The 24,040-nt window shown below is 50.4% G+C and overlaps 7 non-coding genes and 2 pseudogenes across 7 annotated transcripts; all 9 read right to left on the bottom strand.

Annotated features, from left to right (window-relative positions):
- Nucleotides 1-695: 695 nt before the first annotated feature.
- Nucleotides 696-886, bottom strand: LOC119957587. The gene has a single exon (XR_005458834.1). It is a non-coding gene; the product is annotated as a U2 spliceosomal RNA (small nuclear RNA).
- Nucleotides 887-1,671: 785 nt separating this feature from the next.
- On the bottom strand, nt 1,672-1,862 carry LOC119957626. Its single transcript, XR_005458854.1, has one exon. It is a non-coding gene; the product is annotated as a U2 spliceosomal RNA (small nuclear RNA).
- Nucleotides 1,863-2,641: 779 nt separating this feature from the next.
- Nucleotides 2,642-2,832, bottom strand: LOC119957576. The gene has a single exon (XR_005458824.1). It is a non-coding gene; the product is annotated as a U2 spliceosomal RNA (small nuclear RNA).
- A 785-nt stretch (nt 2,833-3,617) lies between these two features.
- On the bottom strand, nt 3,618-3,808 carry LOC119957644. The gene has a single exon (XR_005458872.1). It is a non-coding gene; the product is annotated as a U2 spliceosomal RNA (small nuclear RNA).
- Nucleotides 3,809-4,587: 779 nt separating this feature from the next.
- LOC119957595 lies at nt 4,588-4,759 on the bottom strand (annotated as a pseudogene).
- A 6,362-nt stretch (nt 4,760-11,121) lies between these two features.
- Nucleotides 11,122-11,313, bottom strand: LOC119957627. Its single transcript, XR_005458855.1, has one exon. It is a non-coding gene; the product is annotated as a U2 spliceosomal RNA (small nuclear RNA).
- A 777-nt stretch (nt 11,314-12,090) lies between these two features.
- On the bottom strand, nt 12,091-12,281 carry LOC119957649. The gene has a single exon (XR_005458877.1). It is a non-coding gene; the product is annotated as a U2 spliceosomal RNA (small nuclear RNA).
- A 776-nt stretch (nt 12,282-13,057) lies between these two features.
- On the bottom strand, nt 13,058-13,248 carry LOC119957647. Its single transcript, XR_005458875.1, has one exon. It is a non-coding gene; the product is annotated as a U2 spliceosomal RNA (small nuclear RNA).
- A 2,480-nt stretch (nt 13,249-15,728) lies between these two features.
- On the bottom strand, nt 15,729-15,900 carry LOC119957607 (annotated as a pseudogene).
- Nucleotides 15,901-24,040: the final 8,140 nt, after the last annotated feature.

Raw genomic sequence — 24,040 nt, 5'->3', positions numbered from 1 at the left:
ACTTTTAGTCTACGGTGACGGTTGGTCAATAGACCTGCAGTTTGGCCGAGCACGAAGGAGTCTGTGCGTGCAGTACCAGAAAATCACAATAGTTGGTCGTCGTCTGAATCGCCTGCCCCAGTACTCACCAGAAGAAAGGAAGACGCTGTGATGGCCCAGTGGCACCCAACCCAGGGAATCGAAGAAACCTCCAGCTTTGCCGAGCAAAATGCAATCTGTGCACACAGCATGTAATGGCGAAATGGGGGCAATGTCTAGGCTCCCCGAACTCCACCCTGGTGTTTTGGCCGTGGCGTCAGGAGGATGAAAAGAGAGGCCGTGAAGGCATACATCCATCCAAACCTGAGAGCCATTCAGTCTGACGCTGCACTTTCCTATTGTGCCGAATGAAGAGCTGTGGAAAATGAAGTGAGGAGAACGCAAGTCGGCATACTGGAGTGATGTTGAGTGGCCTGTACAAACCAGCAGGAAAACTGTGCGGCATATGAACAGAACACGGAGCCTGTGTGCCGCACATCTGCAAGCCCATTGGCTCGCAACTTTAGTACGCGAGTTGCTGCCAGCAGAAAATCTAGCAGTGCTTTGGAGCCTGAAAATCCTCAGATTGGTCAGGATGAGAGAACTTGACAGGGTGAAAAGGAGAAGGCTATTTATGCGCCATGATCTGCTTTTGCACATTTTGCTCCCCAAAACGGGGTGAGGGCACCATTCCTGGAAGCACTGCAAGACCAGATTGATGCTTGGAGCGGAAGGAGCAAGCCCCTGGACCATCTCCGAGTCCCAAAAATCAATTTAATATTTGGTCCCTAGATTGGGGACATATCAGATATTAAACTGATAAGAACAGATACTACACTTGATCTGAGCCAAAAGGCCGAGAAGCGATAGCCCATATTTGCCGCCTATGGCTCTGGTCCTCCTCGTCCACCGACATTCAGCTGCACCTTGCTGCGCACGACTGTGCTTTGGAACTTTTAGTCTACGGTGACGGTTGGTCAATAGACCTGCAGTTTGGCCGAGCACGATGGAGTCTGTGCGTGCAGTACCAGAAAATCACAATAGTTGGTCGTCGTCTGAATCGCCTGCCCCAGTACTCACCAGAAGAAAGGAAGACGCTGTGATGGCCCAGTGGCACCCAACCCAGGCAATTGAAGAAACCTCCAGCTTTGCCGAGCAAAATGCAATCTGTGCACACAGCATGTAATGGCGAAATGGAACAGGGGGCAACGTCTACGCTCCACGAACTCCACCCTGGTGTTTTGGCCGTGGCGTCAGGAGGATGAAAAGAGACGCCGTGAAGGCATACATCCATCCAAACCTGAGAGCCATTCAGTCTGACGCTAGACTTTCCTGTTGTGCCGAATGAAGAGCTGTGGAAAATGAAGTGAGGAGAACGCAAGTCGGCATCCTAGAGTGATGGTGAGTGGCCTGTAAAAACCAGCAGGAAAACTGTGTGGCATATGAGCAGAAAACGGAGCCTGTGTGCCGCACATCTGCAAGCCCATTGGCTCGCAACTTTAGTACACGAGTTGCTGCCAGCAGAAACTCTAGCAGTGCTTTGGAGCCTGAAAGTCCTTAGATTGGTCAGGATGAGAGAACTTGACAGGGTGAAAGGGAGGAGGCTATTTATGCGCCATGATCTGCTTTTGCACGTTTTGCTCCCCAAAACGGGGTGAGGGCACCATTCCTGGAAGCACTGCAAGACCAGGTTGATGCTTGGAGCGGAAGGAGCAAGCCCCTGGACCATCTCCGAGTCCCAAAAATCAATTTAATATTTGGTCCCTAGATTGGGGACATATCAGATATTAAACTGATAAGAACAGATACTACACTTGATCTGAGCCAAAAGGCCGAGAAGCGATAGCCCATATTTGCCGCCTATGGCTCTGGTCCTCCTCGTCCACCGACATTCAGCTGCACCTTGCTGCGCTCGACTGCGCTTTGGAACTTTTAGTCTACGGTGACGGTTGGTCAATAGACCTGCAGTTTGGCCGAGCACGATGGAGTCTGTGCGTGCAGTACCAGAAAATCACAATAGTTGGTCGTCGTCTGAATCGCCTGCCCCAGTACTCACCAGAAGAAAGGAAGACGCTGTGATGGCCCAGTGGCACCCAACCCAGGGAATCGAAGAAACCTCCAGCTTTGCCGAGCAAAATGCAATCTGTGCACACAGCATGTAATGGCGAAATGGGGGCAATGTCTAGGCTCCCCGAACTCCACCCTGGTGTTTTGGCCGTGGCGTCAGGAGGATGAAAAGAGAGGCCGTGAAGGCATACATCCATCCAAACCTGAGAGCCATTCAGTCTGACGCTGCACTTTCCTATTGTGCCGAATGAAGAGCTGTGGAAAATGAAGTGAGGAGAACGCAAGTCGGCATACTGGAGTGATGTTGAGTGGCCTGTACAAACCAGCAGGAAAACTGTGTGGCATATGAACAGAACACGGAGCCTGTGTGCCGCACATCTGCAAGCCCATTGGCTCGCAACTTTAGTACGCGAGTTGCTGCCAGCAGAAAATCTAGCAGTGCTTTGGAGCCTGAAAATCCTTAGATTGGTCAGGATGAGAGAACTTGACAGGGTGAAAAGGAGAAGGCTATTTATGCGCCATGATCTGCTTTTGCACGTTTTGCTCCCCAAAACGGGGTGAGGGCACCATTCCTGGAAGCACTGCAAGACCAGATTGATGCTTGGAGCGGAAGGAGCAAGCCCCTGGACCATCTCCGAGTCCCAAAAATCAATTTAATATTTGGTCCCTAGATTGGGGACATATCAGATATTAAACTGATAAGAACAGATACTACACTTGATCTGAGCCAAAAGGCCGAGAAGCGATAGCCCATATTTGCCGCCTATGGCTCTGGTCCTCCTCGTCCACCGACATTCAGCTGCACCTTGCTGCGCTCGACTGTGCTTTGGAACTTTTAGTCTACGGTGACGGTTGGTCAATAGACCTGCAGTTTGGCCGAGCACGATGGAGTCTGTGCGTGCAGTACCAGAAAATCACAATAGTTGGTCGTCGTCTGAATCGCCTGCCCCAGTACTCACCAGAAGAAAGGAAGACGCTGTGATGGCCCAGTGGCACCCAACCCAGGGAATCGAAGAAACCTCCAGCTTTGCCGAGCAAAATGCAATCTGTGCACACAGCATGTAATGGCGAAATGGAACAGGGGGCAACGTCTACGCTCCACGAACTCCACCCTGGTGTTTTGGCCGTGGCGTCAGGAGGATGAAAAGAGACGCCGTGAAGGCATACATCCATCCAAACCTGAGAGCCATTCAGTCTGACGCTACACTTTCCTGTTGTGCCGAATGAAGAGCTGTGGAAAATGAAGTGAGGAGAACGCAAGTCGGCATCCTCGAGTGATGGTGAGTGGCCTGTAAAAACCAGCAGGAAAACTGTGTGGCATATGAGCAGAAAACGGAGCCTGTGTGCCGCACATCTGCAAGCCCATTGGCTCGCAACTTTAGTACGCGAGTTGCTGCCAGCAGAAACTCTAGCAGTGCTTTGGAGCCTGAAAGTCCTTAGATTGGTCAGGATGAGAGAACTTGACAGGGTGAAAAGGAGAAGGATATTTATGCGCCATGATCTGCTTTTGCACGTTTTGCTCCCCAAAACGGGGTGAGGGCATCATTCCTGGAAGCACTGCAAGACCAGGTTGATGCTTGGAGCGGAAGGAGCAAGCCCCTGGACCATCTTCGAGTCCCAAAAATCAATTTAATATTTCGTCCCGAGATTGGTGATATATCAGATATTAAACTGATAAGAACAGATACTACACTTGATCTCAGCCAAAAGGCCGAGAAGCGATAGCCCATATTTGCCGCCTATGGCTCTGGTCCTCCTCGTCCACCGACATTCAGCTGCACCTTGCTGCGCTCGACTGTGCTTTGGAACTTTTAGTCTACGGTGACGGTTGGTCAATAGATCTGCAGTTTGGCCGAGCACGGTGGAGTCTGTGCGTACAGTACCAGAAACTCCTAATCGGTGGTCGTCGTCTGACCCGCCTACCCCAGTACACACCAGAAGAAAGGAAGACGCTGTGATGGCCCAGTGGCACCCAACCCAGGGAATCGAAGAAACCTCCAGCATTGCCGAGCAAAATGCAATCTGTGCACACAGCATGTAATGGCGAAATGGGGGCAATGTCTCGGCTCCCCGAACTCCACCCTGGTGTTTTGGCCGTGGCGTCAGGTGGATGAAAAGAGAGGCCGTGAAGGCATACATCCATCAAACCTGAGAGCCATTCAGTCTGACGCTGCACTTTCCTGTTGTGCCGCATGAAAAGCTGTGGAAAATGAAGTGAGGAGAACGCAAGTCGAAATCCTGGAGTGATGGTGAGTGGCCTGTAAAAACCAGCAGGAAAACTGTGTGGCATATGAACAGAAAACGGAGCCTGTGTGCCGCACATCTGCAAGCCCATTGGCTCACAACTTTAGTACGCGAGTTGCTGCCAGCAGAAAATCTAGCAGTCATTTGGAGCCTGAAAGTCCTTTGATTGGTCAGGATGAGTGAACTTGACATGAGTGAAAAGGAGAAGGCTATTTATGCGCCATGATCTGCTTTTGCACGTTTTGCTCCCCAAAACGGTGTGAGCGCACCATTCCTGGAAGCACTGCAAGACCAGGTTGATGCTTGGAGCGGAAGGGGCAAGCCCCTGGACCATCTCCGTGTCCCAAAAATCAATTTAATATTTCGTCCCTAGGTTGGGGACATATCAGATATTAAACTGATAAGAGCAGATTTTTTTTTCAAAAAATATACTTTATTCATAAAATTTATCATAATCTTTACAGAACATTTCAAAATACCTCGACTGTACATTTCCGTCTGAGTTACATTCATTTGTCTTCAATTCAATTGGGATAACGTTGCACACGTATCCTACTATAAGCTACAGTTCTTTCTTCAATATTTACATTTACATTACTTTGTTTCAATCATACATTGTGGTAATGGAAAAAAGAACCCCGGACCGAGGGGTTTTACACTGTTACCAACCCCTCGGTGTACATTTGGTGGTAAGACCTTACACTGTGGTCTTCCCCCATTGCGCCTTGGCGGCAGCTGCCCCAAGCTTGAGTGCGTCCCAAGTGTGGACCTTGGAATGTGCCAGTCTGCAACACTCGGTCGAGAACAGATCTTTGCACTGGAAGATCAGCAGGTTTCGGGCAGACCCAAGAGCGTCTTTCACCGAGTTGATGACATTCCAGCAGCAGTTGATATCTGTCTCGGTGTGTGCCCCTGGGAACAGTCCGTAGAGCACAGAGTCCTGTGTTACTGAGTTGCTCGGGATGAACCTTGACAGATACAACTGCATCTCACTCCAGACCTGCTTTGCAAAGGCACATTCCACAAGGAGGTGTGTGACTGTTTCATTTCCCCCACAACCACTCCGAGGGCAGCGTGCATTGATGCTGAGCCTTCGGGTGTGCATGAAGGGTCGGACAGGGAGGGCCCTTCTCACCACCAGCCAAGCGAGGTCTTGGTGCTTGTTTGAAAGTTCTGGTGATGAGGCATTCTGCCAGATGGCTCTGGCAGTCTGCTCAGGGAACCATCCAACGTCCTCCACAGTCTCCTTTTCTCTGAGGGTTTCGAGGACATTACGTGCTGACCACTGCTTCATTACCTTGTGGTCAAAGGTGTTTTCCTTCAAAAAAATTTCCACGAAGGATAGGTGGTACGGTACGGTCCAACTACTTGGAGCGTTCCGCGGCAATGAGGCCAGGCCCATCCTTCGTAACACCGGGGACAGGTAGAACCTCAGTATGTAGTAACACTTGGTGTTTGCATACCCGGGGTCTACGCACAGCTTGATGCAGTTGCACACAAAGGTGGCCATCAGGATGAGGGCGGCGTTGGGTACGTTCCTACCTCCTTTATCTAGAGGCTTGTACATTGTGTCTCTTCGGACCCGGTCCATCTTGGATCTCCAAATGAATTTGAAGATGGCACGGGTGACTGCTGCGGCGCAGGTCCGAGTGATGGGCCAGACCTGCGCCACGTACAGTAACACCGAGAGTACCTCACACCTGATGACCAGGGTTTTGCCCGTAATGGAGAGGGAGCGTTGCTCCCACCAGCCCAGTTTCTGTTTTGCTTTGGTAATTCGTTCCTCCCAGTTTTTGGTGCATGCCCCAGCCGCTCCGAACCATATCCCCAGCACTTTCAGGTAATCTGACCTGATCGTGAAGGGGACAAAGGATCGGTCGGCCCAGTTCCCAAAGAACATGGACTCGCTTTTGCCGCGGTTTACCTTGGCTCCTGAGGCCAGTTCAAACTGGTCGCAGGTGTCCAAGAGCCTGCGTACAGACGCGGGATCCGAGCAGAAGACGGCGACGTCGTCCATGTACAGGGAGGCCTTGACTTGCATGCCTCCGCTGCCTGGGATCGTCACCCCTCTCATGTCCGGATCCTTCCTGATGGACTCGGCAAAAGGTTCTATGCAGCACACAAACAGGGCCGAGGAGAGAGGGCAGCCCTGCCTGACTCCAGATTTGATCAGGAACTTTTCTGATTCCCACCCATTGATTGAGACTGCGCAAAAGATGTTTGTATAGAGCAGTTTGATCCAATTGCGAATTCCCTCCCCAAACCCCATTTTGGAGAGCACATCCATCATGTAGGTGTGCGATATTCTGTCAAAAGCTTTCTCCTGGTCAAGGCTGATGAGGCAGGTGTCCACCCTCCTGTCCTGCACGTAGGCGATCGTATCCCTGAGCAGCGCGAGACTGTCAGAGATCTTCCTGCCGGGTACAGCACAGGTCTGGTCAGGGTGGATTACCGACTCCAGAGCAGACTTGACCCGATTGGCAATGACTTTGGCTAAGATTTTGTAATCCACATTTAACAGTGAAATGGGTTGCCAATTTCGAATTTCTTCCCTTTCCCCCTTCTGCTTGTAGATGAGGTTGATGATGCCTTTCCTCATGGACTCTGACATGCTGCCATCCAGAAGCATACTCTCGTACACTTCCAGCATGTCTGGGCCCATCCAGTCCCACAGAGCCAAGTACAACTCACGGTAGCATGGTGGTTAGCATCAATGCTTCACAGCTCCAGGGTCCCAGGTTCGATTCCCGGCTGGGTCACTGTCTGTGTGGAGTCTGCACGTCCTCCCCGTGTGTGCGTGGGTTTCCTCCGGGTGCTCCGGTTTCCTCCCACAGTCCAAAGATGTGCGGGTTAGGTGGATTGGCCATGCTAAATTGGCCGTAGTGTAAGGTTAATTGTTGGGTTACGGGTATACGGGTTACGTGGGTTTAAGTAGGGTGATCATTGCTCGGCACAACATCGAGGGCCGAAGGGCCTGTTCTGTGCTGTACTGTCCTAAAACTCAGGCGGTAAGCCGTCGCTTCCGGGTGTTTTACTCGTCTCAAAGGACTTGACGGCCTTTTTCAGCTATTCCAGAGTTAGTGGTTTGTCCAGGTTTTCCCCCTCGTTGTCGTCCAAGACCTCCGTGATAGACGACAGGAAGGTCTGGGTAACAGTGCTGTCTGTTGGCTTCAGATCATACAGTCTGGCATAGAAGGATTGGCTGATCCTCAGTGTGTCAGACTGCGATGTCTTTACAGAGCCATCCTCTTCCTTCAGGCTGCTGATCACAGAGGTATCTCTGTGTACCTTCTGGAAGAAGAGGCGTGAGCACTTTTCATCCTGCTCCACAGAGCGGACTCTGGACCGGAAGGTGACCTTGGAGGCCTCCGAGGTGTAGAGCGAGGCTTGCTGGCTCTTCACCTCTTGGAGATCCTCCTTGACATCAACCCCCATCGATTGCAGCTGGAGCAAGTTTTGCATGCTTTCCTGGAGCCTGGTTGTGACCCCTCGTCTCTCTCTCACCTTCTGTATGCCCTTGAGGATGAAGAACCTTTTGATGTTCCCCTTGATTGCTTCCCACCAGAGATGTGGAGACTCAAAAAGGGGTTTCACGGTTCTCCAACCTTTGTAATCCCTTTTGAGTTCCTGGAGGTTCTCTGGGGTCAACAGCTTTACATTTAGCTTCCATGTCCCCCTGCCCACCCCCTGGTTTTCCTGCAGGTGGCAGTCAGCCAGTAGGAGGCAGTGGTCAGAGAAGAACACCGGCTTGACGTCGGTGGGCCTGACCGTGAAAGCACGGGACACAAACAAGAAATCTATTCTGGAACGGACGGACCCATCTGGCCGTGACCATGTGTATCTACGCTGCGCTCCGTCTGCAGGGTTGCTGAAGACGTCGAGCAGCTTTGCGTCTTTTACCGTTTCCATCAGGAGTCTGGACGTAGCGTCTAGTTTGCTGCTGGCTCTGCCGGATCGTCCATCCGCATCGATGATGCAGTTGAAGTCACCGCCCAGGATGACCGGCTTGGAGGTGGCCAACCGCAGTGGTAGTTGCTGAAGGACAGCCAGTCGCTCAGTTTTTACGGCTGGGGCATACACGTTAATAAGTCTGATAGGTGTGTTTTCGTATTTGACGTCTGCTACTAGGAGGCGTCCCCCCACCACCTCCTTAACGTCGGAGATGGTGAAATTGCCTCCCCGTAGCAGAATACCCAGGCCGGAGGAACGACAGTCGTTTCCTCCTGACCAGATTGATGGCCCGTGGGACCACCAGCTCGACCAGCGCCTGTAGTTGCTGAGGTGTGGAATCTCACACTCCTGCAGAAACAGTAGGTCGGCTCTTACATTTTCTAAGTAGCCGAGTGTGGCTACACACCGTAAAGTATCTTTAATACTTCGCACATTAATTGATGCGATTTTAAAACCCATTTTAAAAAGAGTAGGTTTACCAGTCTCAGATTTCAGAGTCCATTTCAGTTGGTTGTTCCAGCTGTTCAATATTCCCCATCATGCCGGTGGTGTTCTCATAATGTCTTACCGTTTCATGGTTTAGGAAGCTGCCATTGTCCTCAATGTGGTCTTGAGCCTGATGGATGTGTATAGCAGGTGTTGGGGTTGTAGGCCGATTCCCATCGTCCAGAGGTTGGTGCTCTGGTTGAGTTTTGTTTTCGTACCTGTCTGTGGTCTGGGGGTTCTGTGCATCCCCTCCCATATTGGTGCTTTGCCTCTTTAATTGAGGCCTTTTCTTTGATTGCTCGCCTTCATCGCAGGAGTTGTCGGCGCTGTTGAGTTGCCGCTTTTTACCATTCCCCGTCGGGGGTTTCTTTGATTCATTTTTCATTTTCCTCTTTGCTTTACTTGTGCCTGCCGTTTCCCAGCGCTCTTCACTCTTTGTTCCATCCTCGGTTGTCTCGTGTTCCTCGCCAGATGGGAGTGGGGTTGTTTTGTCAGGCTGTGCTGGGGCCTCAACATTCTGTTGAGGGCCTTGCTGTAGAGTTTCGGCAATCTGTGGTGTGGTGTCTTTGTCGATGGAGGGTGCCTGTACCTCCTGTGTGGTTGCCTTTTTGACTCCACCGCTGATGATTTGCGCATACGTTGCCCCACGTTTTGGGCAGTCCCTGTAAAGATGTCCGGCCTCCCCACACAGGTTGCAGTTCTTGTCTTGCTTACAGTCCTTTGTCATGTGCCCCTCCTGCTTGCAGTTTTTGCAGAAGGTGACGTTGCAGTTGGCGGCCATGTGCCCCGCTTTGCCACAGGTGTGACATACTCGTGGCTGCCCCCCGTAGTAGAGGTAGCCTCGGTTTCCTCCAATAGCGAAACTGGAGGGTGGGTGCAAGATGGTTCCATTGGCATTCTTTCTCAGGGTTACCTTGACCTGGTGCTCGCATGTCCAGATGCCGAAGGTGTCCTTTAGTTGCATGCTGTCACTTTTCAAGTCGACATACCTGGCGAGGAACGTAAGCACATCAGACAGGGGACGTGGGGGTTGTACATGTGCAGCGTAACAACCCGGTTTCTCTGCGATGGTAGCGTGAACAGAGGCTCCGCAGTCAGGATAGACAGGGGGCTCTGGTTGCCTTTTTCTTTAAACACATCCAAGAACTTGATGCAATCAGCAACATTCCTGAAGGTGACATCGAAGTAACCGTTGTTGGGGAAATCTTGCAAGCACAAGATATCTGTTGCTTGAAACCCGCAGCAGTCGATCAGTACACGCTTCACGAAGAAGTTTCGATCCACAGGCGACTTCCCTTCCGACTTCCTGACTGTGACTCGGACAGTGTTTCGCACTCCCCAGCCTGGTGGTCGGGATGCAGCAGTGGTCATAGCTGCAACGTTCGCTCTTGACTGTACCGGCGTTAGGCCCAAACCAAGGTTTAGGCCAGCATGAAGATCCACCAATAGCAGCCGAGCTTAAACGTCTCTTCAGTCTTTCCAATCCACGATCGACATCAAGATCGAAATCCTTTGCCTCCCCCGATCAAGTGCGCTACGCTTGATCTTAACCAAAAGGCCGAGAAGCGATAGCCCATTTTTGCCGCCTATGGCTCTGGTCCTCCTCGTCCACCGACATTCAGCTGCACCTTGCTGCGCTCGACTGTGCTTTGGAACTTTTACACTACGGTGACGGTTGGTCAATAGACCTGCAGTTTGGCCAAGCACGGTGGAGTCTGAGCGTGCAGTACCAGAAAATCCTAATAGGTGGTTGTCGTCTGACCCGCCTGCCCCAGTACACACCAGAAGAAAGGAAGACGCTGTGATGGCCCAGTGGCACCCAACCCAGGGAATCGAAGAAACCTCCAGCTTTGCCGAGCAAAATGCAATCTGTGCACACAGCATGTAATGGCGAAATGGAACAGGGGGCAACGTCTACGCTCCACGAACTCCACCCTGGTGTTTTGGCCGTGGCGTCAGGAGGATGAAAAGAGACGCCGTGAAGGCATACATCCATCCCAACCTGAGAGCCATTCAGTCTGACGCTACACTTTCCTGTATTGCCGAATGAAGAGCTGTGGAAAATGAAGTGAGGAGAACGCAAGTCGGCATCCTGGAGTGATGGTGAGTGGCCTGTAAAAACCAGCAGGAAAACTGTGTGGCATATGAGCAGAAAACGGAGCCTGTGTGCTTCAAGTCTGCAAGCCCATTGGCTCGCAACTTTAGTACACGAGTTGCTGCCAGCAGAAAATCTAGCAGTGCTTTGGAGCCTGAAAGTCCTTAGATTGGTCAGGATGAGAGAACTTGACAGCGTGAAAAGGAAAAGGCGATTTATGCGCCATGATCTGCTTTTGCACATTTTGCTCCCGAAAACGGGTTGAGGGCACCATTCCTGGAAGCACTGCAAGACCAGGTTGATGCTTGGAGCGGAAGGGAGCAAGCCCCTGGACCATCTCCGAGTCCCAAAAATCAATTTAATATTTCGTCCCTAGATTGGGGACATATCAGATATTACACTGATAAGAACAGATACTACAGTTGATCTGAGCCAAAAGGCCGAGAAGCGATAGCCCATATTTGCCGCCTATGGCTCTGGTCCTCCTCGTCCACCGACATTCAGCTGCACCTTGCTGCGCTCGACTGTGCTTTGGAACTTTTACTCTACGGTGACGGTTGGTCAATAGACCTGCAGTTTGGCCGAGCACGGTGGAGTCTGTGCGTGCAGTACCAGAAAATCCTAATAGGTGGTCGTCGTCTGACCCGCCTGCCCCAATACACACCAGAAGAAAGGAAGACGCTGTGATGGCCCAGTGGCACCCAACCCAGGGAATCGAAGAAACCTCCAGCTTTGCTGATCAATATGCAATCTGTGCACACAGCATGTAATGGCGAAATGGGGGCAATGTCTAGGCTCCCCTAACTCCACCCTGGTGTTTTGGCCGTGGCGTCAGGAGGATGAAATGAGACGCCGTGAAGGCATACATCCATCCAAACATGAGAGCCATTCAGTCTGACTCCACACTTTCCTGTATTGCCGAATGAAGAGCTGTGGAAAATGAAGTGAGGAGAACGCAAGTCGTCCTTCCTGGAGTGATGGTGAGTGGCCTGTAAAAAGCAGGAAAACTGTGTGGCATATGAGCAGAAAACGGAGCCTGTGTGCCGCAAGTCTGCAAGCCCTTTGGCTCGCAACTTTAGTACGCGAGTTGCTGCCAGCAGAAAACCTAGCAGTGCTTTGGAGCCTGAAAGCCCTTAGATTGGTCAGGATGAGAGAACTTGACAGAGTGAAAAGGAGGAGGCTATTTATGCGCCATGATCTGCTTTTGCACGTTTTGCTCCCCAAAACGGGGTGAGGGCACCATTCCTGGAAGCACTGCAAGACCAGATTGATGTTTGGAGCGGAAGGAGCAAGTCCCTGGACCATCCCCGAGTCCCAAAAATCAATTTAATATTTCGTCCCGATATTGGGGACATATCAGATATTAAACTGATAAGAACAGATACTACACTTGATCTGAGCCAAAAGGCCGAGAAGCGGTAGCCCATATTTGCCGCCTATGGCTCTGGTACTCCTCGTCCACCGACATTCAGCTGCACCTTGCTGCGCTCGACTGTGCTTTGGAACTTTTACTCTACGGTGACGGTTGGTCAATAGACCTGCAGTTTGGCCGAGCACGGTGGAGTCTGTGCGTGCAGTACCAGAAAATCCTAATAGGTGGTCGTCGTCTGACCCGCCTGCCCCAATACACACCAGAAGAAAGGAAGACGCTGTGATGGCCCAGTGGCACCCAACCCAGGGAATCGAAGAAACCTCCAGCTTTGCTGATCAATATGCAATCTGTGCACACAGCATGTAATGGCGAAATGGGGGCAATGTCTAGGCTCCCCTAACTCCACCCTGGTGTTTTGGCCGTGGCGTCAGGAGGATGAAATGAGACGCCGTGAAGGCATACATCCATCCAAACATGAGAGCCATTCAGTCTGACTCCACACTTTCCTGTATTGCCGAATGAAGAGCTGTGGAAAATGAAGTGAGGAGAACGCAAGTCGCCTTCCTGGAGTGATGGTGAGTGGCCTGTAAAAAGCAGGAAAACTGTGTGGCATATGAGCAGAAAACGGAGCCTGTGTGCCGCAAGTCTGCAAGCCCTTTGGCTCGCAACTTTAGTACGCGAGTTGCTGCCAGCAGAAAACCTAGCAGTGCTTTGGAGCCTGAAAGCCCTTAGATTGGTCAGGATGAGAGAACTTGACAGAGTGAAAAGGAGGAGGCTATTTATGCGCCATGATCTGCTTTTGCACGTTTTGCTCCCCAAAACGGGGTGAGGGCACCATTCCTGGAAGCACTGCAAGACCAGATTGATGTTTGGAGCGGAAGGAGCAAGTCCCTGGACCATCCCCGAGTCCCAAAAATCAATTTAATATTTCGTCCCGATATTGGGGACATATCAGATATTAAACTGATAAGAACAGATACTACACTTGATCTGAGCCAAAAGGCCGAGAAGCGGTAGCCCATATTTGCCGCCTATGGCTCTGGTACTCCTCGTCCACCGACATTCAGCTGCACCTTGCTGCGCTCGACTGTGCTTTGGAACTTTTAGTCTACGCTGACGGTTGGTCAATAGACCTGCAGTTTGGCCGAGCACGGTGGAATCTGTGCGTGCAGTACCAGAAAATCCTAATAGGTGGCCGTCGTCTGAGCCGCCTGCCCCAGTACTCACCAGAAGAAAGGAAGACGCTGTGATGGCCCAGTGGCACCCAACGCAGGGAATCGAAGAAACCTCCAGCTTTGCCGAGCAAAATGCAATCTGTGCACACAGCATGTAATGGCGAAATGGAACAGGGGGCAATGTCTAGGCTCCCCGAACTCCACCCTGGTGTTTTGGTCGTGGCGTCAGGGGGGTTGAAAGAGACGACGTGATGGCATACATCCATCCAAATCTGAGAGCCATTCAGTCTGACACCACACTTTCCTGTTGTGCCGGATGAAGAGCTGTGGAAAAGGAAGTGAAGAGAAGTCTAGTCGGCATCTCTTTCCTCTTTCCTTCTTTTGTGCCCGCCGTTTCCCAGCGCTCTTCACTCTTTGTTCCAACCTCGGTTGTCGCGTGTTCCTCGCCAGATGGGTTGTTTTGTCAGGCTGTACTGGGGCCTCCACATTCTGTTGAGGGCCTTTCTGTAGAATCTCGGAATTCGGTGGCGGGGTGTCTTTGTCGATGGAGGGTGCCTGAACCTCCTGTGTGGTTGCCTTTTTGACTCTACCGCTGATGATTTTCGCATAGGTTGCCCCTCGTTTTGGGCAGGCCCTGTAAAGATGGCCGGCCTCCACACACAGGTTGCAGTGCCTGTCTTCCTTACAGTCCTTTGTCACGTGCCCCTCCTGCTTGCAGTATTTGCAGAAGGTGACGTTGCAGTTGGCAGCCATGTGCCCCGCTTTGTCACAGGTTTGACATACTCGTGGCTGCCCCCCGGGAGTAGAGGTAGCCTCGGTTTCCTCCAATGGCGAACCTGGAGGGTGGATGCAAGATGGTTCCATTGGCGTTCGTTCTCAGTGTTACCTTGACCTGGTGCCCGCTTGTCCCAGCTGTACGCTGTCACTTTTCAAGTCGACGTACCTGGCAAGGAACGTGAGCACATCAGACACGGGGACGTGGGGGTTGTACCTGTGCAGCGCAACAACCCGGTTTCACTGTGACGGTAGCGTGAACAGAGGCTCCGCAGTCAGGATAGACAGGGGGCTCTGGTTGCCTTTTTCTTCAAACGCGTCCAAGAACCTGATGCAATCAGCAACGTTCCTGAACGTGACGTCAAAATAACCGTTGTTGGGGCAATCTTGCAAGCAGTAGATATCTGTTGCTTGAAACCCACAGGAGTCGATCAGTACCCACTTCGCGAAGAAGATTCGATCCACAGGCGACTTCCCTTCCGACTTCCTCACTGTGACTCGGACAGTGTTTTGCACTCCCCAGCCTGGTGGTCGGGATGCAGCAGTGGCCAAAGCTCCGACGTTGGCTCTTCACTACCGCCGTTAGGCCCAAACCAAAAGTTTAGACCAGCATGAAGATCCACCAATAGCAATCGAGCTCAAACGTTTCATCAAAGTCCTCAGTCTCTCCAATCCACGATCGACATCAAAATCTAAATCCATAGCTTCCCCCGATCAAGTGCGCTACACTTGATCTTAACCAAAGGGCCGAGAAGCGATAGCCCATATTTGCCGCCTATGGCTCTGGTCCTCCTCGTCCAACCGACATTCAGCTGCACTTTGCTGCCCTCGACTGTGCTTTGGAACATTTAGTCTCCGGTGACGGTTGGTCAATAGACCTGCAGTTTGGCCGAACACGGTGGAGACTCTGTGTGCAGTACCAGCAAACCCCTAACAGGGGGTCATCGCCTTGCCCTCCTCCCCCAGTACTCACCAGAAGAAAGGAAGACGCTGTGAAGGCCCAGTGGCACCCAACCCAGGGAATCGAAGAAACCTCCAGCTTTGCCGAGCAAAATGCAATCTGTGCACACAACATGTACTGGCGAAATTCAACAGGGGGCAATGTCTAGGCTCCCCGAGCTCCACCCTGGTGTTTTGGGCGTTGCGTCAGGAGGATGAAAAGAGACGCCGTGAAGGCATACATCCATCCAAATCTGAGAGCCATTTTGCTGACGCCACACTTCCCTGTTGTGCCGGATGAAGAGCTGTGGAAAAGGAAGTGATGAGAACGCAAGTCGGCAAAATGGAGTGAAGGTGAGTGGCCTGTAAAAACCAGCAGGAAAACTGTGTGGCATATGAGCAGAAAACGGAGCCGGTTTGCCGCAAGGCTGCAAGACCATTGGCTCGCAACTTTAGTACGCGAGCTGCCGCCAGCGGAAAATCTAGCAGTGCTTTGGAGCCTGAAAGTCCTTAGATTGGTCAGGGTGAGAGAACTTGACATGAATGAAAAGGAGTAGGCTGTTTATGCGCCATGATCTGATATTGCACGTTTTGCTCCCCGGAACGATGTGAGGCCAACATTCTTGGAAGCACTGCAAGACAAGGTGGATGCTTGGAGCGGAAGGGGCAAACCCTGGACCATCTCCGAGTCCCAAAAATGAATTTAATATTTCCTTCCTAGATAGGGTACATGTCAGATATTAAACTGATCAGAACAGATTTTTTTTTTCAAAAAATATACTTTATTCATAAAATGTATCATAAACTTTACAGAACATTTCAAATTGGCTTCACAGTGCATTTCCATCCGAGTTACATTGATTTGCCTTTCTTCAATTCAATTGGGGTAAGGTTACACACGTATCCTACAATAAGTTACAGTTGTTTCTTAAGTATATACATTGTTTTGCTTCATTCATACATTGTGGTATTGAAGACCCGGGCCGAGGGGTTTTACACTGTTACCAACCCCTCGGTGAACATTTGCTGGTAGGACCTTACACAGTGGTCTACCCCCATTGCGCCTTGGCGGCAGCTGCTCAAACTTGAGTGCGTCCCTCAGCACGTAGTCCTGGACCTTGGAATGTGCCAGTCTGCAACACTCGGTCGAGGACAGTTCTTTGCACTGGAAGATCAGCAAGTTTCGGGCAGACCAAAGAGCGTTTTTCACCGAGTTGATGACCTTCCAGCAGCAGTTGATATTTGTTTCGGTGTGTGTCCCTGGAAACAGCCCGTAGAACACAGAGCCCTGTGTTACAGAGCTGCTCGGGATAAATCTTGCCAGATACCCGTGCATCTCACTCCAGACCTGCTTTGCAAAGGCACATTCCACAAGGAGGTGTGTGTCTGTCTCGTTTCCCCAACATTAACTCCGAGGGCAGCGTGCATTGAAGCTGAGCCTTCGGGTGTACATGAAGAATACGACAGGGAGGGCCCTTCTCACCACCAGCCAAGCTCGGTCTTCGTGCTTGTTTGAAAGTTCTGGTGATGCGGCATTCTGCCAGATGGCTCTGACAGTCTGCACAGGGAACCATCCAACGTCCTCCACAGTCTCCTTTTCCCTGAGGGTCTCGAGGACATTACGTGCTGACCACTGCTTCATTGCTTTGTGGTCAAAGGTGTTTTTCTTCAAAACAATTTCCACGAAGGACAGGTGTTGCGGCACGATCCAACTGCTTGGAGCGTTCCGCGGCAATGAGGCCAGGCCCATCCTTCGCAACAACGGGGACAGGTAGAACCTCAGTATGTAGTGACACGGTGTTTGCATACCGGGGTCTACGCACAGCTTGATGCAGTTGCACACAAAGGTGGCCATCAGGATGAGGGCGGCGTTGGTACGTTCCTCCTTCCTTTATCTAGAGGCTTGTACATTATGTCTCTTCGGACCCGGTCCATCTTGGAACTCCAAATGAATTTGAGATGGCCCGTGTGACTGCTGCGGCTTGGTCCGAGTGATGGGCCAGACCTGCGCCACGTACAGTAACACCGAGAGTACCTCACACCTGATGACCAGTGTTTTGCCCGCAGTGGAGAGGGAGCGTTGCTCCCGCCAGCCCAGTTTGAGTTTTGCTTTCGCAATGCCTTCCTCCCAGTTTTTGGTGCACGCCCCAGCCGCTCCGAACCATATCCCCAGCACTTTCAGGTAATCTGACCTGACCGTGAAGGGGACAAAGGATCGGGTGGCAGTCAACCAGAATAAGGAGTGGTCAGAGAAGAACACCGGCTTAACGTCGAAAGCAAGGGACACAAAGAAGAAGTCTATCCTGGAGCGGACAGACCCGTCTGGCCGTGACCATGTGTATCCACGCTGGGCTCCGTCTTCAGGGTTGCTGAAGACGTTGAGCAGCTTGGCGTCTTTTACCGTTTCCATCAGGAGTGTGGACGTAGTGTCTAGTTTGCTGTCGGCTCTGCCGGATCGTCTAGCCGCATCGTTGATGCAATTGAAGTCACCGTCCAGAATGACCTGCTTGGAGGTTGCCAACGGCAGTGGAAGTTGCTAAAGGACTGCCAGCCGCTCAGTCTTTCCTGCCCAGGCACACACGTTAATATGTCTGAGATTGGTGTTTTTGTATTTGACGTTTGCTTACGAGGAGGCGTCTGCCAGATGACTGACTGTCTGCTCAGGGAACAATCCAACATCCTCTGCAGCCTTCATTTCCACGGCAACTAGGCCAGAGCCATCCTTCCTAACACCGCGGAGAGGTAGAACCTCAGTATGTAGTAATACTTGGTGATTGCCTACCGGGTGTCCACGCACAGCTTGATGCAGCTGCACAAAGGTGGCCATCAAGATGAGGGAGAACTCTCTCCCTCCTTGATCCCGAGATTGGTACGTGGTGTCTCTTTGGACACGTTCCATCTTGGCTCTCCAGATGAATTTGAAGATGGCTCGGGTGACTGCTTCGGCATTGGGTCGGGTAATGGGCCAGACGTGCGCTACATACAGCAACACCAAGAGTACCTCACACCTGATGACTAGGGTTTTGCGCGCAATGGAGTGGGAGCGTTGCTCCCTTCAGCCCAGTTTCTGTCTGGTCTTGGCGATGTGCTCCTCCCAGTTTTTGGCGCACGCCCCAGGCTCTCCGAACAATATCCCCAGCACTTTCAGGTAATAACCCTGGACTGAAGTATCCTTTCTTCGCAGTTTTCCACATTATGCTGGTGCAGTCGCTGAATTAGTGCAGGTGCGGGGCTAGTCTTGCTGTCGTGGAAGTCCACAAAACCTGCCTGCCGGATTTGTGTTTAACGCTCAGGGGGCTGACAACTGCAGCCGCATATACACATTTCACTCTTCACACACGCCATCCAAGTCAACAAGATGGCAGTGAGGAGAGTGGTACTCCATTCCACAGATGCCCAGCTCGGAAAGGAGGCTGCCGACCGCTATTGTTCGCCGTGCCTGAGCGCAGGTGGCAGAGGCCACGAGCAACACAATTCGGATCGGCCTGCATAGTCGTAAAAATCTGCACGACCTCTTCAGCGCGGGCTGGGTGAGTAAGCACCACTCTGCCCGTAACTCTAACCCAGTCCCACACATTCGTAACCCGGTAGCCCCCCTATTCGGAGGACATCAGAACCACCACCCTGCACCACATGCCGGCACCCATACCAGTCGCTACTGCCAGGTGCCCTGGCAACTGAGGTCACCACCTTCCCACCCCCTGGACTATCTAACACTGCCATTTTCTGTTTCACCATCTCCCTCTTCCAGGGAAAGGCCGCCCATAACCACCAGGAGCGGCAGACGGGTTTGGTTTCTGGAATGGACGGTCCCATCGATTGTGGAGATGCAGTCATAGAGCCAGGTGCTAAATGAGGGGTTGTCGACGAGCACCCAGCACCTGCAGGAGCAGGTGGAACAGTCCAACCACGTGGGGGAGCAGGATGTGGTGCCGACCATGCGTGCCAAGGGTTTTGGCTATGGATCAGCATGTCCAAGGCCTGGCGCATTATGTGCCGGTCCTGGCCGAGGCTCAGGACACGGTTGCCACTTCACAGGCAGCCATGTTCCAGAGCCATGTGGAGTCGAAATTGCGTGAGATATCAGTTCAGTCCAAAGAGGGTCCTTTAGGAGTCTGGTGACAGCGGGGAAGAAGCGGTTTTTGATTCTATTACTCCGTGTTCTAAGAATTTGCATCTCCTGCCCGATGAAAGAGGTTGGAAGAGAGAATAACCCGGTGGGAGGGTTCTTTGATTTTGCTGCCCGCTTTCCAGGGGTGTCCCCATAGTCAATTGACGGTAGGCGGTTTTGTGTGGGGAGTGGGCGGTATTATCGACTGTGATACATATTCAGTATTATTTTGAAATGATGGATGTGCACACAGTGCTTCAGTGCAAGGGACCCGGGTTCGATTCCTGGCTTGGGTCACTGTCTGGGTCGAGTTTGCACGTTCTCTCCGTGTCTGCGTGAGTTTCCTCCAGCTGCTCCCGTTTTCTCCCACAGTCCAAAGGTATGCAGGTTAGGTGGATTGGCCATGCTAAAACAAGTGTTCCTTAGTGTCCACAATATGCAGATTAAGTGGGGTTTGTAAAGTAGGGTGAGGGATTGAGCCTCGGTTGGATGATCTTGCAGCGGATTGATGCAGAATCGATTTGCCGAATGGCATCCTCTTGACTGCAGGGTTACAATTGATACCTACGAGAAAGAAATTGTCGAATAAACTCCTCATTGCTAAAGGGATGCTGCAGATACATACTCGTAAGAGATTTCTCCAATGGCCTCCTCTTTACTGTTGGGCTGCTACGGCTACTTACAAGAGATTTGCAGTCCTCGGGGCTAATTCTAAATTGCACAATATCCCAAGAAAATCAGTAGCCTGATACTTCAGAGGTCCGCTGAGTTTATCATGAACTGGCGAGCAGAATAAAACCGCATTTAAAACCCACTTGAGAGAGTTGACATAAAAATGTTAATTGTTCATCGGGTGCTTGAATAATGGTGCCCACTACATAGGCTGGTACCATTAAAGTCACAGAGTAAAGCACAGACGGTAGCTCACAACCAGAACTGCAGAACTGCAATGATTATAATCACTTATCAGGAAAACCAATGGTGGCAAAGACAACATCATCTATTTGATCAATAATTCCAAATATATCACGCATGTCTGTGTGAATTGATCCGTCTCCTCCTGCCTCCGACAATCTTGGGCATTCCCCTTTAATTGTCAAAACCCTGAATATATATCATGAGGAAAGGCCACAGGGACATTGAGGTTGCAGCATTATTGAAATTGTTATTATTAATTTCAACATTTCAACAGCTATGACAGAGACTTCAATCCGTGCTGTGACAATACGGTAGGCAGCACGGTAGCATTGTGGATAGCACAATCGCTTCACAGCTCCAGGGTCCCAGGTTCGATTCCGGCTTGGGTCACTGTCTGTGCGGAGTCTGCACATCCTCCCCGTGTGTGCGTGGGTTTCCTCCGGATGCTCCGGTTTCCTCCCACAGTCCAAATATGTGCGGGTTAGGTGGATTAGGCCATGATAAATTGCACTTAGTGTCCAAAATTGCCCTTAGTGTTGGATGGGGTTACTGCGTTATGGGGATAGGGTGGAGGTGTTGACCTTGGGTAGGGGGTGGGGTGCTCTTTCCAAAGCCGGTGCAGATTCGATGGGCCGAATGGCCTCCTTCTGCACTGTAAATTCTATGTATCTATGTAAAACACATATTTATTGAATTGAGTGAATGCCTGCTTCAATGACTGAATAACCCTGATCGTATCAGTTAACTAATAAAATGCAACTTATTCTCCCAGAAATTAGATTTTTCTTTCAAACTCCCATAGTCCCTTTTCCAGAACTCATCTTGTTTCAATGAAACTTCCTTCACTGGACTCTGAATATTCGGCAATTACAAGTTTTAGCGTCCCCCTCTCATTGCTCTTCTATTATATTCTCGGATCTGTGTCTCTGACTGTGAAAATCGAGTCATTATATTAATGTCGCGTATTTGTTACTATTTATTTCAGATGATAATAATCTTTATGACCTTAAGTAGACTTATTTTACCACTGCAATGAAGTTACTGTGAAAATCCGCCAGTCGCCATATTCTGGCGCCTGTTGGGGGACACTGAGGGATAATTCAGAATTACTAATTCATCGAAGAAGCTCGTCTTTTGGGACTTGTGGGAGGAAACCGGAGTACCCGAAGGAAACAAGCGCAGTCACGGGGAGAAAGTGCAGACTCGGCAGACAGTGACCCAAGCCAAAAATCGAACATGGGACATTGCTAACATCTGCTTTCTGGTGCGATGTCAACTGCGACAAAACATTAAACTGATTCAACACCATAAAGGTGTTAATTGAAAATGATATTGGTCTTGCTAACTGGACATGTCTTTTGGTCTGGATAATTGAATTGGTAATTGGTTGCTCCTTTAAATCAGTGACATTTGATTTTTGATTTTCTCCTAATACTTGTTGTGGTACGTTTGATGCATTTTCTTTTGCCGTTGTTATTTCTTTTTGCACTGTGGTGAATTCAGTGATATTTGGAGCATCCATTTTTGAAATAATTGTGATGATTAGTTTCAGTTATTTCAGTATATAATTGGGATTAATTTCAATTGCCGTTTGGTCTCACCTTAAGTGAGCTTTGCTGTGTCCAGTTTAAAGCAATGTTTCCTGAGACAGACTTGGCCAGTGTTCGTTATTTCTTACTTTCCTCTCTGTCCACGCCAATCAGAACCTTGGCCACATCTATCAGGTCGCCTCTCAGCCTCCGTCGTTCGAGTGAGAACAGACCGAGCTTATTGAACCTCTCCTGATTGCAAATGCCCTCCATACCAGGCAACATCCTGGTAAATCTCTTCTGTGCCATCTCCAAAGCATCCACGTCTTTCTGGTGGAGTGGCAACTAAAATTGACCAAATATTCCAAATGAGTCCTAAAGCAGGTCCTGTGCAGCTGCAACATGACGTGTCCATTTTTATCGTCAATGGCCCCACCGATGAAGTCCAGCATTCCCTATGCCATCTTGACCACCTTATCCACTTGCGTTCCCATTTTCAGTGATCAGTGGACATGCACGCCCAGATCTCTCTGCCTGTCAGAACTCGCAAGAGCTCTACTATTTATTGTGTAATTGCTACATGCATTGGGCCTTCAAAACTGCATTACCTCACACTTGTTTGGTTAAACGCCATCTGCCATTGCTCCGCCCAAGTTCGTATCCTGCTGTACGCTCTGACAATCCTCTTTACTACCCACAAATCCTCCAAATTTCTGTGTCGTCTGCAAACTTCTATGTCCAAGTCAGTTCTGTATCCACGTTGCCAGCTCTCCTCTGATCCCATGTGACTTCACCTTTTGTACCAGCCTACCATGAGTTGATGTATCTTCTGACTTTCCCTCATCTGCGGCTTTGTCACTTCCACGTGAAACCCAATCAAATTAGTGAGGCACGACCTCACCTTCACAAAACCATTCTGTCCACCACTAATAAGGCCATTTATTTCTAAATGTGAATAAATTTTGTCTCTCAGAATCTATACTTATAATTTCACTGCCACTGACGAAAGGCTCGCCGGCGTATAATTTCCTGGATTATCCCTGCTGCCTTTCATAAATAAATTAAACAAAATTGGCTACTCTCCAATTCTCTGGAACTTCACCTGTAGCCAATGAGGTAACAAGGATTACTGCCAAGGCACCAGAAATTTCCTCCTCGGCCTCCCTCAGTTTTCTGGATAGATCCCATCAGGCCCTGGGAACTGATCTACTTTAATGCTTTTTAAGATGACCAACACGTCACGTCACTTTATTAATATCAACATGACTCAGAATATCTACATCCTCTACCCTATGCTCCTCATCCACCAAGTCCTTTGCTTTGGTGAATACTGAGGCAATACTATCTCATTTACTATCTTACCCATTTCCACTGATTTCATATATAGATTCCTTCAAATATCCTTGAATGGATCAACCCTTACTCTGGCTACCCATTTGCTCGTTACATGTGCACAAAGTTCCCTTAATCCTGGGGCAGCACGGTAGCATATGGCTTAGCACAGTTGATTCACAGCTCCAGCGTCCCAGGTTCGATTCCCGGCTTGGGTCACTGTCTCTGCGAAGTCTGCACGTTCTCCCCGTGTCTGCGTGGGTTTCCTCCGGGTTCTCCGGTTTCCTGCCGCAGTCGAATGATGTACAGTTTAGGTAGATTCGCGATGCTCAATTGCCCTTAGTATCCGAAAAAGGTTAGATGGGGTTACAGTGATGGTGTGGGGATAGGGTGGTGGTGTGGGTTTAGGTGGAGTGCTCTTTCCTAGGACGGTTTCAGACCTGATGGGCCGAATGGCCTCCTTCTGCACTGTAAATTCTCTGATTCTATGATATTTGACAACGACATTTCATGTCCCCATTTAGCCTTCCTAACCTTAAGTTCCTTCCTACTTCCTTTATATTATTTGTATTCTTCAAGGGCTTCAACTGTCCTAACCCGTTTCGACCTGACGCATGCTACCATGTTCATTTTGACAAAGTTCATAATATCCATCGTTATCCACGGTCCCCTGTACTTGCTACACTTAACTTTCATCCTCACGGTTACATACCGGTCTTGAATGCTAATCAACTGACATTTGAAAGCCTCCCGTGTTCCAGATGTTGATTCACCCTCAAACTGCCCGTCATCCCCCTGTCACATTAGTAAACTCACCCCAACAGCGCTCGGAAACAACGCCCCTGGGTCATTGATGCCAGTCCTCCGCATGTGCCGACTGTCCGATTTGTAATGCCCCCCACTCTCCCTGAACCGATTCCCATATCCCAAAATCTGAATCCCCCCCCTCTTGCACCATCTCTCAAGCCACACATGTATCATGTCCAATCTGTCTGACCAGCACGTGCACAGATAGCAGTTCTGTGATTA

Source organism: Scyliorhinus canicula, chromosome 26 (assembly GCF_902713615.1).
Source record: "Scyliorhinus canicula chromosome 26, sScyCan1.1, whole genome shotgun sequence".
Lineage (NCBI taxonomy): Eukaryota > Metazoa > Chordata > Chondrichthyes > Carcharhiniformes > Scyliorhinidae > Scyliorhinus > Scyliorhinus canicula.
Note: the sequence above shows the minus strand (reverse complement) of the source record. Positions and strands in the feature narration are given on the sequence as shown.